Source organism: Capra hircus, chromosome 17 (genome assembly GCF_001704415.2).
Source record: "Capra hircus breed San Clemente chromosome 17, ASM170441v1, whole genome shotgun sequence".
Classification (NCBI taxonomy): domain Eukaryota; kingdom Metazoa; phylum Chordata; class Mammalia; order Artiodactyla; family Bovidae; genus Capra; species Capra hircus.
In genome coordinates this window covers 30,449,126-30,464,632 of record NC_030824.1, presented here as the reverse complement: position 1 = coordinate 30,464,632, position 15,507 = coordinate 30,449,126, and the positions used below count along the sequence as shown (strand labels likewise).

Here is a 15,507-nt window from a genome sequence, read left to right as displayed (position 1 = left end):
AGTCTATCTTAAAGGAAATCAATTCTGAACATTCACTGGAAGGACTGATGCTGAAGCTGAAGCTCCAATACTTTGGCCACCTGATGTGAAGAGCATTAGAAAAGATATTGACTCTGGGAAAGATTGAAGGCAGCAGGAAAAGGGGATGACAGAGGATGAGATGGTTGGATGGCATCACCAACTCAATGGGCATGAGTTTGAGTAAGCTCCAGGAGATGGTAAAAAACAGTGAAGCCTGTTATGCTGCATCCATGGGGTCACAAAGAGTCAGACACAACTGAGTGACTGGACAACAACAACAAATGAAGAAAATACAAATATAAAAATATTAGCGTAGATTCTCAAACCATCACATAACCTGTTTCATCTTCTCCTTTGATCTTGGAACTATTTGACATTCGTGTGTGTGTGTGCATGTGCACACACACTCCTTTGTTTTCTTGTTTCTGTCTCTAGTCCTGGAAGGTAGGTTTCATGAGAATAAGTATGAGCCCACGACATTTACCCAAGAACCTAGAATAGCATTTGGTATGTGAACATTTTTATGACTCTATCTAGAACTGTCTCTGAACCATATATGCTAGGTATAGCCAAACTTGGCCAATACTTTCTTAAAGTTTACCATCCAGCTTGAATCAATGATCAAGCAGGAGATTTAGCTTCTGACCGATATCAATTGATAACTTCTTGGCCAGTCACATAATCACATTTTTAGGAGATGAAATTTAGTGTAAAATCCCAGTAGTGCTAGATCCACTCAGGAAAAGCAATCTCCAGAACAAGCAGCAGAGTTATAATGTGGTTAAGACATACATTCAAATTGCACTTTCAAAAAGAACATTCCAAAGCATCTCATTGCAAGTTCTAGTCTGTCTTCCCAAAACTGAGCAAGGGAATTACATTCTGAGCTTAACCTTAAAATATAGAAAAAAACTTCATATGAAAAATTCCTAGAGTTTGCTCTACAGCAGGACATGCTAATTTCTCTAGAAAAATTACTTAGTTCTTTATATATTGACTGGTATTAAGAACAGCAGCAAGAACAAATGCTATTTTAACTTTGATGCATTTGTGTTAGTGGTGTAGTCCTTAATTTAGCTTTATATAAAGGTGGCTAAAGTATATCTACCACCATTTTTTAGACTGTCAGCACACCTGTCAATGGACCTGTAGCTGGTAAATGTCAAAACAAAGAAACTAATTTTTGGGAAAAATATTCTCCAGTTTCCCTGTCCATCGTGTTTTACTTGATTCTAGCATTTTTAGAAGACCAAGAAGAAAGAGTGAGCTAATGTCTACAAAGAATGAAAAGAAGAACAACAAAACAAAATCAGAATAGAAAATTAAGAAAAAAAATCTGTAATTTAAAACCTTACTATGTAACTTGCTGCAGACACATGGATTAACGGTAGAAAGGATGGATTATTCCTTCTTCTTTTTTTTTTTTTTTTACTTTTGAATTCTTCCATGTTTCAACAGTCGAGCAGCAATGGGTCTACAACTCAAGCTGGAAAATTAATCCATAAATTCCAAGTTCTGATAGAAAAGTCTTTTCTTAAATAACTTAAAACATACAGACACCCATACACTCCCAACTTAAAACTATTCAAAAGTTACAAAATTTATAAATAAATCACAGGCAAGCTCTGCCTTACACGTACCACGAATTCACTCCAGACACAGACCAAGATACCATGAAAGCTGATTCATAAGCAACGGACTTAAATACTAGATGACACGTGACAGACGATACCAGCAGGAGATGCAAGCGATGACCTAACCGCACAAGCTCCAGGCTCTGCTTGTGTGTCACCAGCTACTGGTTGTTGCAGCCACGGGACTTGTACTCAGTGTCAAAGCGCGGGTCGTGCTCTCGCTGCACGTCCACTGGCGCCAGCGAGGCGCCCAACAACACGTCTTCGCTGTGCCAGGCACGCAGGTACTCGCGGCTGAGGCGCAGGTAGCGCACCAGGTCAGCAGAGAGAACGTAGCCGCCACCAAGCGCGTAGGGTAGGTAGTAGTCGCACAGCTGCCAGGCGGCCTCACGCCAGCGGCCCCCGGGCCGGACACGGCCACGGCCCGAGAAGAAGCCCCAGTAGAGGCGGCGGCGGCGGGCAGGGTCACGGGCGCGCAGTTCGGCCAGCACCGCGTCCAGGCGTGCGAACGAGTCGTCGTCCGCCTTGAGCACGAACTCGAAGGCCACGTGCTCGTCTAGCCAGGCCAGCATGGCCAGCACCTTGGCCGTGAGGTTCTCGTACGCGTCACGCAGCCCAGGCAGCAGGTCGCCGTGCTGAGCCTGCTCCCACTCCAGGGCACGCCGTTCCTCGTCGCCCAGCCCGCTGGTGCCCACAGCGAAGCGCGCCCACACGTCCCCGGGGCCGCCGCGCCGCGCCGCCAGCCACGTGCTGCGGACCACGCTGCGCCTCTCGGCCGCCCGCGGCGCGCTGGCCACCAGCACGGCCAGGAAGGCGGCGGCGGCCGCCGGGCAGACGGGCGCTGGTCTATTCCTTCTTTTTTAAAAGGACTCACTGTAGTCATGTGGTGGGGAGAACTGCCACAGGCCCTCTTCCAAGGGTTTCTACGTCACAGAAATGTGTGTGCCCAGCTGGGCTGGCTGCAACTCAGTTTCAGAAACCCTACACAATGCCTGTGGGGAAGACAACCAATCATTGAGAATACATTTGATTGCCACGACAGACTGTATGGGAAATCCTTTGCAAGTTTTCATATAAAAAAATACACAAAATGGATAGAATATATACCTTATCATGGGGTTTCCCTGGTAGCTCAGCTGGTAAAGGATATGCCTGCAATGCAGGAGACCGAGGGGCTCGATCCCTGGGTTGGGAAGATCCCATGGAGGAGGGCATGGCAACCCACTCTAGTATTCTTGCCTGGAGCGTCCCCATGGACAGAGAAGACTGGCAGGCTACAGTCCGTGGGTTTGCAAAGAGTCAGACACGACTGAACGACTAAGCACAGCACATACATTACCGTAAATAAAATAGATAACCACTGCGAGTTCAGTGCATGAAGCAGGGCACTCAAAGCCAGTGCTCTGTGACAACCAGGAAGGAGGCAGGAGGGAAGAATTTGGGAGAGGGTGTTCAGGATGGAGGGGACACATGTACACCTGTGGTTCATTCATACTGGTGTATGGCAAAATATTATGTTATAAAGTAATTATCACAACATTATAAAGTAATTATCCTCCAATTAAAATAAATAAATAGAACAACAACCCTCCAAAACCCATATATACATATATATATATACTTGAACTTTACTTCAAAGCAAGGAGAACCATCAGGTAAAATAATGAAGAGGGAATTCCCATCCAGGTCAGTGAATTAGCTGAGATATGAGGGCTTGCCGAGGGAATTGGGTCTAGAAGTGGCTCTGTGCAGAGAGCTGGAGCTGAACTCCCCATCTAAGTCTGGGCACCAAGGTGAAACTGCACAGAGCTGGTCCTGGACTTGTGAAATCCGCAGGGCTCTTGGAAGAAGAAACTCAAAATTACTTTGTAGCCATTCTCCGGACCCAAGAAACACTGAGCTGCTTTATTTTTTTCCCAACTAAAAATAACTTTTTTTTCCTCTCTTTTAAAAAATGTTTTTACTGAAGAATGGTTGATTATATTATAATGTTGTGTTAATTTCCGCTGTATACCCCTTTATCTCTGCAGTTTGAAGTTTTTCATTTTTGTTTTGTTTTTTCCTTTCATGACAATGGAAATGTTTATAAGCATATAGAAAGCAGAAGTATTAGTTTTAAGTTGCCTCAAAGCAGATTTAACTCTGAACTACTTTGGAAAGTAAGCACCTCCCCCATATATAATAAAAATGGCAAATAGCAAGCAGGAATAAGTGACTTTAACAACACTCAGAAATGCAAAAAATGGGAGCATTTCTATCATAAATACTGTAGGCATAAAGCATTTGAGAAACTATGGGGTCACAGCTGGTCACAGAGAGAACAGGTAACTTTCGAACACACACTCTCTCACCTGCCCAATGTTAAGAATAGTTATATTCATTGAAACTAAAGTTTTAACAATGCAACTAAAAGTGTGAACAGCATAATCATTAAAAGGTTAATTTAAAAACTTCAGAAAAACATTAAGCAGAGATAAAGAAATGAAAAATATGAAAGAGATGCTAAGATTCAGAGAAGAGAAAATAAAAGCATCCATCAACATATGCTGATAAAATTTCAGGAAAACAGAACAAAACTGGAGGGTAGGACAAAGGACATTAGAAGAGATGATGGCTGAGGACTTCCTAGAACTGAAGATGGTTCTGAGGCTGAAGGGATCCACTGAGATCTAGTATGAAAGAGAATAATAAACTATATCTAGAAAAGCCACAGGGAAATTGCAGAACCAAATAAGAGAAAAACTTCATCTGCCAGAGAGAAAAACCAGCCAATTTAAAAGGAAGGCTGATTAGACAGACAACAGATTTCTCAGGGGCAGCAATCAATATTACAAATCAGTGAAATTATAATTTCAATGTTTTGAGTAAAAATCACTGTTGACCTAGAATTCTATACAGCCAAACTCTAACCTGAGAGTGAAGGGAAAATTAACACACTCTTTTGCCACATGAAGATTGAGACGCCTTTTCTCCTCTTCTGTATTACATTAACTGGCCACAGCAGTTTATCTAGATTGTCGGCTGGATCATGGAAAAAGCAAGAGAGTTCCAGAAAAACATCTATTTCTGCTTTATTGACTATGCCAAAGTCTTTGACTGTGGGGATCACAATCAACTGTGGAAAATTCTTCAAGAGATGGGAATACCAGACCACCTGACCTGCCTCTTGAGAAACCTATATGCAGGTCAGGAAGCAACAGTTAGAACTGGACATGGAACAACAGACTGGTTCCAAATTGGAAAAGGAGTATGTCAAGGCTGTATATTGTCACCCTGCTTATTTAACTTCTATGCAGAGTACATCATGAAAAACGCTGGGCTGGAAGAAGCACAAGCTGGAATCAAGATTGCTGGGAGAAATGCCAATAACCTCAGATATGCAGATGACACCCCCTCATGGCAGAAAGTGAAGAGGAGCTAAAAAGCCTCTTGATGAAAGTGAAAGAGGAGAGTGAAAAAGTTGGCTTAAAGCTCAACATTCAGAAAACGAAGATCATGGCATCCGGTCCCATCACTTCATGGCAAATAGATGGGGAAACAGTGGAAACAGTGTCAGACTTCATTTATTTGGGCTCCAAAATGACTGTAGATGGTGACTGCAGCCATGAAATTAAAAGACGCTTACTGCTTGGAAGAAAAGTTATGACCAACCTAGATAGCATATTCAAAAGCAGAGACATTACTTTGCCAACAAATGTCCATCTAGTCAAGGCTATTGTTTTTGCTGTGGTCATGTATGGATGTGAGAGTTGGACTATGAAGAAAGCTGAGCACCGAAGAATTGATGCTTTTGAACTGTGGTGTTGGAGAAGACTCTTGAGAGTCCCTTGGACTGCAAAGAGATCCAACCAGTCCATTCTGAAGGAGATCAGCCCTGGGATTTCTTTGGAAGGAATGATGCTAAAGCTGAAACTCCAGTACTTTGGCCACCTCATGCGAAGAGCTGACTCATTGGAAAAGACTCTGATGCTGGAAGGGACTGGGGGCAGGAGGAGAAAGGGACGACTGAGGATGAGATGGCTGGATGGCATCACCGACTCGATGGACGTGAGTCTGAGTGAACTCCGGGAGTTGGTGATGGACAGGGAGGCCTGGCGTGCTGCGATTCATGGGGTTGCAAAGAGTCAGTCACGACTGAGCGACTGAACTGAACTGAACTGAAACATGTATATAAGAGCACAGTGTGTTGTTCTGTTTCTTGTTTATATTTTGAAGTAACATTCTACGTTAATTAAAAAAAAAAAAACAACTTCAGTTTAGTCAATCAGTTGTGTCCAACTTTTTGCGACCTCATGGACAGCAACACACCAGGCTTCCCTGTCCATCACCAACTCCCAGAGCTTACTCAAACTCATGTTCATAGAATTGGTGATGCCATCCAACCATCTCACCTTCTCTCGTCCCCTTCTCCCACCTTCAACTTTCCCAGCTCAGGGTCTTTTCCAATGAGTCAGTTCTTTGCATCAGGTGGCCAGAGGATTGGCGTTTCAGCTTCAGCACCAGTCCTTCCAATGAATATTCAGGACTGATTCCCTTTGGGATGCACTGGTTGGATCTCATTGCTGTCCAAGGGATTCTCAAGGGTCTTCTCCTATACCAAAGTTCAAACGCATCAATTCTTCAGTGCTCAGCTTTCTTTATAGTCCAACTCTCACATCCATACATGACTCCTGGAAAAAATCAAAGCTTTGACTAGATTGACCTTTGCTGGCAAAAAAAAATCTCTGCTTTTTAATATGCTGTCTAGGTTGGTCATAACTTTCCTTTCAAGGAGCAAGCATCTTTTAATTTCATGGCTGCAGTCATCATCTGCAGTGATTTTGGAGCCCCCCAAAATAAAATTTGTCACTGTTTCCGTTGTTTTCCCATCTATTTGCCATGAAGTGATGGGACCGGATGCCATGATCTTAGTTTTCTGAATGTTGAGCTTTAAGCCATTTTTTTCACTCTCTTCTTTCACTTTCATCAAGAGGCTCTTTAGTTCTTCTCTTTATGCCACAATGGTGGTATCATCTGCATATCTGAGATTATTGATATTTCTCTTGACAATCTTGATTCCAGCTTGTGCTTCATCCAGCTTAGCACTTCTCATGATGTACTCTGCATAGAAGTTAAATAACAAGGGTGAAAATATACAGCCTCGACGAGCTCCTTTCCCGATTTGGAACCAGTCTATTGTACCATCTCCATTTCTAACTGCTGTTTCTTGACCTGCATACAGATTTCTCAGGAGGCAGGTCAAGTGGTCTGGTATTCCCATCTCTTGAATTTTCCACAGTTTGTTGTGATCCACACAACAAAAGTTTTGGCACAGTCGATAAAGCAAAAGTAGATGTTTTTCTGGAACTCTCTTGCTTTTTCGATGGTCTGGCGGATGTTGGCAATTTGATCTCTGGTTCCTCTGCCAATTCTAAATCCAGTTTGAACATCTGGAAGTTCATGGTTCATGTACTGTTGAAGTCTGGCTTGGAGAATTTTGAGCATTACTTTACTAGCGTGTGAGACGAGTGCAATTGTGAAGTAGTTTGAACATTTCTTGGCATTGCCTTTCTTTGAGATTGGAGTGAAAACTGTCCTTTTCCAGTCCTGTGGCCACTGCTGAATTTTCCAAATTTTCTGGGTATGTTGACTGCAGCACTTTCACAGCACCATCTTTTAGGATTTGAAATAGCTCAACTGGAATTCCATCACCTCCACTAGCCTTGTTTGTAGTGATGCTTCCTAAAGGCCCACTTGACTTCACATTCCAGGATGTCTGGCTCTAGATTAGTGATCATATCATCATGGTTATCTGGGTCATGAAGATATTTTTTGTATAGTTCTTCTGTGTATTCTTGTTACCTCTTAATATCTTCTGCTTCTGTTAGGTCCATACCATTTCTGTCCTTTATCGAGCCCATCTTTGCATGAAATGTTCCCTTGGTATCTCTGATTTTTTGAAGAGATCTCCAGTCTTTCCCATTCTGTTGTTTTCCTCTATTTCTTTGCATTGATCACTGAGGAAGGCTTTCTTATCTCTCTTTGCTATTCTTTGGAACTCTGCGTTCAGATGGGTATATCTTTCCTTTTCTGCTTTGACTTTCATGTCTCTTTTTCACAGCTATTTGTAAGGCCTCCTCAGACAGCCATTTTGCCTTTTTCCATTACTTTTTGTTGGGGATGGTCTTGATCACTGCCTCCAGTACAATGTCATCAACCTCGGTCCATAGTTCTTTAGGCACTCTATCAGATCTAATCCTTTGAATCTGTTTCTCACTTCCACTGTATAATCGTAAGGGATTTGATTTAGTCTTACCTGAATGGTCTAGTGGTTTTTCTACTTTCTTCAACTGAAGTCTGAATTTGGCAATAAGGAGTTCACAATATGAGCCACAGTCAGCTCCTGGTCTTGTTTTTGCTGACTGTATAGAGCTTTTCCATCTTTGGCTGCAAAAAAATAATCAATCTGATTTCAGTGTTGGCCATCTGGTGACGTCCATTGTGTAGAGTCTTCTCTTGTGTTGCTGGAAGAGTGTGTTTGCTATGACCAGTGCGTTCTCTTGGCAGAACTCTATTAGCCTTTGCTCAGTTTCATTCTCTACCCCAAGGCCAAATTTGCCTGCTACTCAAGGTATTTCTTGACTTCGTGTTCTTGCATTCCAGTCCCCTATAATGAAAAGGACATCTTTTTTGTGTGTTAGTTTAAAATTTTTTTTTTTTTTTAAAATTTTAAAATCTTTAATTCTTACATGCGTTCCCAAACATGAACCCCCCTCCCACCTCCCTCCCCACAACATTTAAAATTTTAAACTAGGATAAAAAAAGGAAAGATTGAGACATATTCTTAGGGATAGGCTGATTTTTGCTGTCCTGTTTTTGGTACTGACATTTTTTATTTGAAACTTTATTACTATTATTTTTTAATTTCCATATTTAAAAATTTTAAAATTTATTTGACTGCATCAGGTCAAATAGTTGCAGATTGTGAGTACTTTGTTGTAACATGTGGGATCTAGTTCCCTGCTGCTGCTGCTAAGTTGCTTCAGTCATGTCCGACTCTGTGCGACCCCATAGATGGCAGCCCACTTGGCTCGTCTGTCCCTGGGATTCCCCAGGCAAGAGTACTGGAGTGGGTTGCCGTTTCCTTCTCCAATGCATGAAAGTGAAAAGTGAAGGTGAAGTCACTCACTCATGCCCGATTCTTAGTGACCCCATGGACTATAGCCTACCAGGCTCCTCTGTCCCTGGGATTTTCTAGGCAAGAGTACTGGAGTGGGTTGCCATTGCCTTCTCCCTAGTTTCCTAAACACAAATCAAATCCAGAAGCTTCACACTCATTGGGCGTGTGAGGTCTTAGCCACTGGACCACCAGGGAAATCCCTTATTTGGAACTTTAAACATTGGCGGTAGATTCTGAATAATAAGAGTGGACGAAGACGGGTTTGGTGAACTGATGCTGACAATCACTGCTCCCACCTTTTGGTGAACCCTCCAGAACCAAGAGGCTGAAGAAGCCACATGATGTTTCTCAGGCTCCTCTCTCACTTAGTCAATCACATGTGTCCATTCAGGATCTGAATTAGCTGTTTTCGCTGCTTTTGTTGGCAAGTGGAGTTGTGGTACTTTCTTTCCCTTGCTGGAGTGTTAGTGGAGTCCAAGGTACCATGAGGTACTTTTTGTCCATGTTGAGAGGCAACGTGTTTTTTAAATGCAGGTTGTAGTTGTTTGGCTTGAACCTTGAGACAAGAGTAGTGACAGACTTACAGGGACTTTCTGTTTGTGGTGGCTTCTTGTAGGTCGTCTTTTTCTCACTGTGGTGACGCATGGTTGGAGAATTCCAAAACAAGTGATTTCCTGATTGCAGAAGAGATGGCAGCCCTAGTAACCCCATCCCAAAGGTTCAGTTCAGTTCAGTCGCTCCCGACTCTTTGCGACCCCATGGACTGCAGCATGCCAGGCCTCCCTGTCCATCACCAACTCCCGGAGTTTACCCAAACTCATGTCCATTGAGTTGGTGATGCCATCCAACCATCCCATCCTCTATTGTCCCCTTCTCCTCCTGCCTTCCATCTTTCCCAGGATCAGGGTCTTTTCAGATGAGTCAGCTCTTCACATCAGGTGGCCAAAGTATTGGAGTTTCAGCCTCAATATCTGTCCTTCCAGTGAACACTCAGGACTGGTCTCCTTTAGGATGGACTGGTTGGATCTCCTTGTAGTCCAAGGGATTCTCAAGAGTCTTCTCCAACACCACAGTTCAAAAGTATCAGTTCCTCAGAGTTGGCCCAACTCTCACTTCCAAACATGACTACTGGAAAAACCATTGCCTTGACTAGATGGACCTTTGCTGGCAAAGCAATGTCTCTTCTTTTTAATATGCTGTCTAGGTTCCTGAGGGTAGCCATGGTGTTTTCTGCAATGCCCGAATCCTCTTTATTCAACTAACACACCCATGACTTAGCTGCTATGAGTGTTGGCCTCTGACAGATCAGAGCTGCCCCTCTTATCTGAAGAAATGCCTAGGTCACCTAGAAAGCTATCTGCCCTTTCCAGGGGCAGTCCTCAGGCAATGTCTGATGACAAGAGGATGCAAAAAGCCAGTCTTCTTACCTCAAGGGTGATAAGCCCCATAGGGTGATATATGCTCTCAAGCTTTCCTGTGGGATCAGGCTGAAACCATGTTCCTCTTAGTTTTGTATCCCCTTCCTCATGCTGTCTTCTTTCCTCTCCTCCTGATAATATTCACTCAATGAATCTTGAACAGGAAATTTTCAATCAGGTTCTGCTTCTTGGGAATCACATCTGAGATGGTTGGTGCTATGCTGGGCCTATGAAACAGACCATAAAGATAGGATTTGGTTAATTTCAGTTGGATGGCAGAAAGGAATCACATTATTGGTAATGGAGGAAATACTGATGCCTGCTTTTTAAAAAAAAAAAAAAAAGACTTTATTTTCTTTTAATTTTTGGCTTCTCTGGGTCTTTATTGTTGCCTGTGGAATTTATCTAGTTGCAGTGAGCAGGTGTGTGGGCTTCTCACTGCAGTGGCATCTCACACTGTGGAGCCCAGACTCCAGGGTGCGCTGTCTCAGTAGTTGTAGCACACCGGCTTTTTTGCTACATGGCATGCAGAATCTTCTCAGACCAGGGATCAAACCCATGTCCCCTGCACTGGCAAGTGGATTCTTAACCACTGGACCACCAGGAAGTGTCCTAGCCTGCTCTATCGATTAGGTTTGCAAAGACTTTTACCTGTGGTGGATTGGGATAGGCTATAGGTGAAAGAGGATGTATTAGATATTGAAACTTTGCAAGCATTTGAAAGTCTCAGTGGAATAGTACCTATAAGAACAGAAGAATTGGATGTCTGCTGCTAATTGTCAATGATTTATTGCCAAGAAGAAATGGCAGGCTTGGATATATTAATTAGCAAATTCAAGTTTAGTGTGACATTCAAAGAAACTTTTTGACAATATTTTAAGAGACCTTCCTTTGCAACTAATAATCCTGGCAAACCATCGCTTAGGCACAGGACTTAACTGTACAATTGGAGAAGACTTCAGGAGGCTGAGTTTTCAGCTGAAGTAAGTCTCCATGCCAAAGTCAGGGCTCTTTTCATGGAGAAGGGAGTCATTGGATATGAAACAGGTCTATCAGAGTAGATGTATTTGAGAGACTTTAACCCACAGGTCCCCTTGCATCCTCTGCAGAAATGGCCCATTTCCTCAAAAGCTGCAGAAACAAATGCTGTCATTAGTATTTGTCTTTATTTCCACCTCAACAACCAAACCATAAATAAAGTCAATGTTAGCATAACTCGATTGAGTGAAGTGATGAACCTTCCAAAGAAGAAGCGATTATAGGCCTGATGAACTGCACAACCTGAGGACTGGTGGGAAGCAGGACAATATGGATAAGAATGTGCCTTGGGGTCCCTGATAGATGCAGGGGATCTTGTCAATGCAGGGCATTCTTCTGTGGCACTGACTTTGACTCTCTGGCGTGAGCAGTTGCAATACCTTTTAGATTATCCCCTAGAAGACTGGAAAGTTATGACCTGCACTAAAGAAATAAAGAGGAAGAATGAGGAGGAAGTCATTCAGAGAGGAATTCAGTAGGGGAATTCAGAGCCTGAGGAAAGGTAATATCTTTCTTTGAAGACCTGGAGGGCACTGTTGAGCAAGTCAATCAGGAAGCCGCGGATGAGGGGAAAGAGCTTTATGGAAGATCCACGGTGATGGCTTTCTCCGTGTTAGAGCTGACAGTGAGGCTTGCTACAGACAGGGCTCCTTAGTTCCCATGGGAATGGCAAAATCCAGAGAGCAGAGGTTAGGCAACAGTTTTCAGCCATCAGATGCAACCTGGAGCTCCTGAGAAATATCTCATCATCCCCTTGACAACTGGCAACTGAAATACAAAAAAGGAAAATCACAAGCCAAACTTGCCTACCAGCTAAGAAACCAAAATCTTAAAAGAGAAGATGTGGTATTTATATAGAATGGAATACTACTCAACCATAAAAAGAATTAAATAATGCCATTTGCAGCAACATGGATGGACCTGGAGATTATCATCCAAAGTGAAGTATGTCCGACACAGAAAGATAACACCATATGATATCACTTACATGCGGAATCTAAAATGTGATACAAGTGAACATATCTATGAAACAGGAGCAGAGTCACAAATAAAGAATAGACTTGTGGTTGTCAAGGTGGGAGGGAGTCAGTTCAGTCCAGTTCAGTTGCTTAGTCGTGTCTGACTCTTTGCGACCGCATGGGCTTCAGCACACCAGGCTTCCCTTTCCATCACCATCTCCTGGAGCCTGTTCAAACTCATGTCCATTGAGTGAGTGATGCCATCCAACCATCTCATCCTCTGTCATCCCCTTTTTCTCCTGCCTTCCATCTTTCTCAGCATCAAGGTCTTTTCCAGTGATTCAGTTCTTTGCATCAGGTGGCCAAAGTATTGGAGTTTCAGCTTCAACATCAGTCTTTCCAATGAATATTCAGGACTGGTTTCCTTTAGGATGGACTGGTTGGATCTCCTTGCAGTCCAAGGGGCTCTCAAGAGTCTTCTCCAACACCACAGTTCAAAAGTGTCAATTCTTTGGTGCTCAGCTTTCTTTATAGCCCAACTCTCACATCCATACATGACTACTGAAAAAACCAAAGCTTTGACTAGACGGACCTTTGTTGACATAGTAATGTCTCTGCTTTTTAATATGCTGTCTAGGTTGGTCATAACTTTTCTTCCCAGGAGTAAGTGTCTTTTAATTTCATGGTTGCAATCACCATCTGCAGTGATTTTGGAGTCCAAAATAACAAAGTCTCTACTGGGATTAGTAGACGGAAACCATTAGACAGAGAATGGATAACAACAGTGTCCTACCGTATAGCACAGGAAACTGTAGTCAATATGTGAATACCTTGGGATAAACCATAATGGAAAAGAATATGAAAAAGGATATACATATATACACATATATGTATGAATCACTGGGCTCTACAGCAAAAATTAACACAACAATGTAAATTAACTATACTTCAATAAAATAAATTTCATAAAAGAAATAAAAATCTTTAAATATCACTAAACTGAATCTAATGATGTTTGTGAAATTAGTATGTGTATGTGTGTGTGTGTGTGTGTGGGGTACATATATTCACAACAAAATGGATTTTTTTCAAAAAACAAAAGATTACCAATAAAAAATCAACATAAGTTACTATACTAAAAAACAGAAAAAGTAAAATCATGTCATTTCTGATAAAAAATTCATAAAATACAAAAACTCATGAATGAAAAGAAAAAAGAAAACCTTAAACAAATTAGGCATAAAATAAAATTCCTTCATCTGATTAGAATAGCTACCAGAAATCTTATAGAAAATGTCATAAATAATGGTGACTTATTGAAAACATCTTTGAATAGTTGTCAGAGTACCTGTTGTCATGAGATACTTTGCTGTCAACAGTATTCAGCATTGCCCTAGAATTCCTATCCTGTGCAGTTAAGAAACTAATAATGAAAGGAATAAGGACTGGAAAGACAGAATAAAAATCACTGTTATTTACAAATGACTGTGTGTTTATACACAAGATAATTTATAGCTGTGTTTTAGAACTGATGAAAATTGATTCAGTTTCTCTGAATATAAAATAAATGCACGAGAAGCAATTGTTTCTCTATATGGCTCAGATAGTAAAGAATCCACCTGCAATACAAGAGACCCAGGTTTGATTCCTGGGTCAGGAAGATTCCTTGGAGATGAGATTGGCTACCCCTTCCAGGATTCTTGTCTGGAGAATTTCCTGGGTGATGTCTGGTGGGTTACATTCTATGGGGTCGCAAAGAGCTGGACACAACTGAGCGACTAACACTAAGACTGAGACCACCAGCAACAGGCAAGGGTGAATCAAGCTCTGGTCCAACAGGAGGAGGAAGTGCTGGCAACCATAGGGGGCGGGTCTGAAAGCTCCCCGGCACAACCTCAGGGCCCCTTCTCAGCTATTCACTGTGCTTCATCTTCAGATTAAGGATGACTAATACAAGTGGTAACTGTCTTAGTTTTAGGGAAGCCCAGGATCAAACCGGCAAAGGCTTTTGTACATCACTGGACATTGGGCTTTCCTAGTGGCTCAGTTGGTAAAAATTCTGCCAGCAAAACAGGAGATCTGGGTTCAATTCCTGGCATGGGAAGATTCCCCCTGAAGAAGGGAAGGGCTGCCCACTGCAGTATTCTGGCCTGCCTGGAGAATTCCACGGACTGTATAGTCCATGGGGTCTCAAAGAGTCGGACACGCTGAGTGACTTTCACTTCTTTCATGTAGCTAAAGTCATCTGTGGAACTTGTTAAACCAGATGAAAACCATTAACCTATATAGCTTAAAAATAGCAAGCAAGTTACTAATACTGCCTCCAGGGGGTCTTGGATTTTGTTTTATTTTCTATTTTTTATCTTCCTTTCCAGTTTTACTGGGAGATAATTGCCATACAGTACTGTATAAGTTTAAGGTATACAACACAATGATTGGAATTACACACATCATGAAGTAATGACCACAATAAATTTACAGAACATTTATCATCACATAATCTACATGAGATCCTACCATGTACACCCTGCTGTATTTAAAATGGATGACCAACAAGGACATACTGTACAGCGCAGAGAACTCTGTGCAATAGTATATAGCTGAAATAGGAAAAGAACTTGAAAAAGGATAGCTACATGTATATGTATAACTGAATCACTTTGCTGTACACCTGAATCTAATACAATATTGTTAATCAAATATAGTACAAAATAAAATAAAAAAGTTTAAAAGGGCCTCAAATTTTAATCAGCGCAGTGTAGATCACCAGCCAGGAAACCTGAATCCTGCCTGGGCCAAGGGTTGCAGCTGACTTGCGTGTGTCTCAGGAGATGACAGCACTGCTCCAACCCAGCTGCAAGAGAAACCTGTTCTTGCACAAGTGTATACAAATATCAGGAACAAAATTTTTATACAATATTGTTGTTGCTGTTCAGTCACTAAGTTGTGTCCGACTCTGCTACCCCATGAACTGTAGCATGCCAGGTTTCCCCATTCTTCACTATTTCCCAAAGTTTACTCAAACTGATGTCTATTCAGTTGGTGATGCCATCCAACCATCTTTGCCACCCTCTTCTCCTCTTGCCCTCAGTCTTTCCCAGAATCAGGGTCTGTTCCAATGAGTTGGCTTTTCACATCACATGGCCAAAGCATTGGAGTTCAACTTCAGCATCAATCCTTCCAATGAATATTAATTTTTGCTAATTCTGTATGTGGGTAGATAAATATGTATTGAATTATTCTCTGTCCTTGTTTATAATTTTTAAACTTTTCAAAGA

At 42.1% G+C, this 15,507-nt stretch overlaps 1 pseudogene; it reads right to left on the bottom strand.

Moving 5' to 3' along the window:
* Positions 1,535 to 9,459, bottom strand: LOC108637862 (annotated as a pseudogene).